Consider the following 4,545-nt stretch of genomic DNA (forward strand, 5'->3'; position numbering starts at 1 on the left):
ACAAACCTCATTGGCCCTCATCTGATTCACCGCAAACCTCATTGGGTTTCATCTGATTAACCCCAAACCTCATTGGGTTTCATCTGATTCACCCCAAACCTCATTGGGTTTCATCTGATTCACCCCAAACTTCATTGGGTTTCATCTGATTCACCCCAAACCTCATTGGGTTTTACCTGATTCACCCCAAACCTCATTGGGTTTTACCTGATTCACCCCAAACTTCATTGGGTTTCATCTGATTCACCCCAAACCTCATTGGGTTTCATCTGATTCACCCCAAACCTCATTGGGTTTTACCTGATTAACCCCAAACCTCATTGGGTTTCATCTGATTCACCCCAAACCTCATTGGGTTTCATCTGATTCACCACAAACCTCATTGGGTTTTATCTGATTCACCACAAACCTCATTGGGTTTCATCTGATTCACCCCAAAACTTACTGGCCCTCATCTGATTCACCCCAAACCTCATTGGCCCTCATCTGATTAACCCCAAACCTCATTGGGTTTCATCTGATTCACCCCAAACCTCATTGGCCCTCATCTGATTCACCCCAAACCTCATTGGGTTTCATCTGATTAACCCCAAACCTCAATGGGTTTCATCTGATTAACCCCAAACCTCATTGGCCCTCATCTGATTCACCCCAAACCTCATTGGGTTTCATCTGATTAACCCCAAACCTCATTGGGTTTCATCTGATTCACCCCAAACCTCATTGGGTTTCATCTGATTCACCCCAAACCTCATTGGGTTTCATCTGATTCACCCCAAACTTCATTGGGTTTCATCTGATTCACCCCAAACCTCATTGGGTTTCATCTGATTAACCCCAAACCTCATTGGGTTTCATCTGATTAACCCCAAACCTCATTGGGTTTTATCTGATTCACCACAAAACTTACTGGCCCTCATCTGATTCACCCCAAAACTTATTGGCCCTCATCTGATTCACCCCAAAACTTATTGGCCCTCATCTGATTCACCCCAAAACTCACTGGCCCTCATCTGATTCACCCTAAAACTCATTGGTTTTGAAAACCCAACTGGTCCTACTTTAAACTACCCCTTAAACATCACTGATCCTCATCCTCATCATCCTCATCAAAGCCTAATGGATCCTTATGAGTTTCTCTAAAAATTCCAGTTGCACACATATACATATATGTGTGTGTGTGTACATATATATTATACTAAAAAGTGATGTGTTAAATTACAACACACCTGTTTTACCTGTTCTGATACTTTGTGAGTCATACTGTTTTCAAGTGTAACATCCATCCATCCATCCATCCATCCATCCATCCATTTTCTAAGCCGCTTCTCCAAGTGTAACATGTTCTCTGTTAATAATAACACACCTTCATAATGTACACTACATGGACACAGGTATTGGGACACCTGCACATTACACCTACAGGAGCTTCGATGATATTCCATTCTAAATCCATTGCCATTAATATGGAATTGGTCCCCCCTCTGCAGTCATAACAGCTTCCACTGTTCTGGGAAGCTTTCAACAAGATTTTGCAGTGTGTCGGTGGGAATTTATGTCCATTCATCCAGAAGAGCATTTGTGAGGTCAGACAATGTTGTTGGACGAGAGGGTCTGGCTTGAAATCTCTGTTCTAGTTCATCCAAATGGTCAAAAGCACACCATTATTCAAAATGTCTTGGTATATTGAAGTACTAAGATTTCCCTTCACTGGAACTAAGGGGTCTAGTCCAAGCCATGAAAAACACCCCCATATCATTATCCCTCCTCCACTTTACACTTGGCACAATGCAGTCACGTAACATTCTTCTGGCATTTGCCAAACCCAGACTCATCCATCAGACTGCCAGATAGAGAAGTGTGATTTGTCATGCCACAGAATACGTTTCCACTGCTGAGTCCAGTGGCGGTATGCTTTACACCACTCTCAACCATGAAAACCCATGACATGAAACTCCCGGTGCACAGTTTTAGTGCTGATGTTAATGCCAGAGGAGGTTTGGACCTCTGCCGTCATTGAGTGAGCAGAACATCAGAGACTTTTCTGCACTATGTGCTTCAGCACTCATCAAACCTGCTCTGTAACTTCTCATGTTCCCACACTTTGTGGCTGAGTTGCTGTAGTGCGTAATTTTTCAGTAATATCACTGAGAGTGATCGTGAAATATCTAGGAGGGAAGAAATTACTACATCCTTTTACAGTACCACACACAAATTCAGCGAGCTCTTTAGAATGACCTGTTCTTTCACAAACAGTTACAAAAGCAGACTGCATGGCTAGATGCTTGATTTTTTTTACACCTGTGGTGATGTGACTGTAATGTGATAAAACAAAGTTCAGTGAATTCAGTTGCATGTGGTCACTTGGCCTCACAGCAGCTGTCACTCCTGGCACCACGGAGGAAAGCACTACAGGTGCTTATGGACCTGCCACCAGACCAACATCACAACCTAACGCCATTGACCACGGCCTTGCAGCAACACTCTGGGCAGGTGCCAGCGGCATGGTCAGCCAGACGACTGCTCCCTGAGAGGTGGAGGTTAAAAAGAGAGCAGATAAGCATGCAGGCAGCAGAGCTGAGCACAATGGTTCGTCAGGCATACTGGGTGTTTGAGGCGTACTGGGACACTTTCTGAATACACTGCTGCTGGAAAAGCTGAGATAGCACGTGCAGCCTTCAAGCAGCTGCCACCAAGGCAGAGAGGACAGAACCCATCCTTGGCCATAGTGAGCAGCACAGTGCTACAAGACAAGGGCGCTCGAGGAGGCGATGATATGCTGAGAGGCCCCCAAGCAACTATTGTGCTGGCAGTGCAGGAAGAGGCAACACCACCCTAGGCAATGCATGAGCTGGCGGGGAAACAGAAGCCAGCTAGAAAGATTGGCTGCTGCTGCGGACTTTGGATCAAGCGCAGCATAGACACTGGCATCCTCGTTGGACACAGTGCCCAGTCTCAAGTCCAGCGGATTGATTGAGAGGATGCTTACAGAACTGGCGTTGGTGAGGCTATGCAGAGTGACTCCGGGTAAACTGTCACTGTTGTTGCTGAGGTTGCAGCTGGTGTTGTTGAGTAGTTGTGTTTATTAGAGCAACTGTGTCCAAGGAGGGTGGGCTCTAAAGTGTAACAAGTGGTTAGAAGTGTCTACACACACACACACACACACACACACACACACACCCACACACACACACACCCACACACCAACTACTTTACTGACGATATAGATGCACTTTGTAGATCTACAGTTACAGACCGTAGTCCATCTGTTTCTCTGCATACTTTGTGTGCCCCCTTTTACCCTGTTCTTCAATGGTCAGAACCTACACAGGACCACCACAGAGCAGATATTATTTGACATCACTGACGTGATCATAGTGTGTTAGTGTGTGTTGTACTGGCACGAGTGGATCAGAGTTTTTAAACACCTTCATGGTCACTGTTGGACTGAGAATAGTCCACCACCCAAAAACATCCAGCCAACAGCGTCCTGTGACCACGGATGAAGGACTAAAGGATCAGCAACACAAACTGTGCAGCACCAAGTTGAAATGTAGTCTCTGACTTCACTACAAGGTGCACCAGCAAGGTAGGCGTGTCTAATAGAGTGGACTGTGAGTGGATACAGTGTTTAAAAGCCATAGCAACACTGCTGTGTCTGATCCACTTGCACCAGCACAACATACACAAACACACCACCACATCAGCGTTACTGCAGTGCTGATCCACCACCCAAATAGTACGTCCTCTGGGCAAAAGGGAGCTGGTAAAGTATGCAGAGAACCAGATGGACTACAGTCTGTAGTTGTAGAACTGGGTCGTTCTACAGAACCATCCATTTAAAAATAAAACAATTACTTATTTTAAGAATTACACCTTCTTGAGACACCAGTTTAGCAATATTGTTTTTAAATCAATTATCCAGAAGATCCCACAGTCATGTGTAAAGTAAGTTTTTTCTGCAATTTTAAATACATGTAATTATGTATCACACACACACACACACACACACACACACACACACACACACACACACTTTCAAAGCCGCTTCTCCCTCAGGGTCACGGGGGGTTACTGGAACCTATCCAAGCAGTCATTGGGCGAAAGGCAGGATACACCCTGGACGGGTCCATCGCAGGGCTATATATATTATATATAATTAATATATGAATTAAATGACATTAAGAAAACAAATGCCAAATAAAGATTATAAAATCTATAATGTAAGTTGTTGTCCCCGGGAGTCAAAATAGAATACAAATGGATTAAATTACATATTTTAGTAGATGCTCCATGACTGACATGTGGTTTGATGCTCTGTAGCAGCCACTGTGTAAAATGCATTTTTTAAAAAATATAAATTAAAAACGTCACCAATGTTACTGTCTCTGGTGTTATACCAATGAGGATGGGTAACACCAGTGACTCTGGATAGAGAGAAAAGTGGACGAAAATAAACACAACGTATCATTTGACTGGGGGTGTTCAACCTTCTGCATACACCTGTAACTGGCCATGGTTAAGAAAACTCACTGAAGCACTATG

Source organism: Pygocentrus nattereri, chromosome 26 (genome assembly GCF_015220715.1).
Source record: "Pygocentrus nattereri isolate fPygNat1 chromosome 26, fPygNat1.pri, whole genome shotgun sequence".
NCBI classification, from domain to species: Eukaryota; Metazoa; Chordata; class Actinopteri; order Characiformes; family Serrasalmidae; genus Pygocentrus; species Pygocentrus nattereri.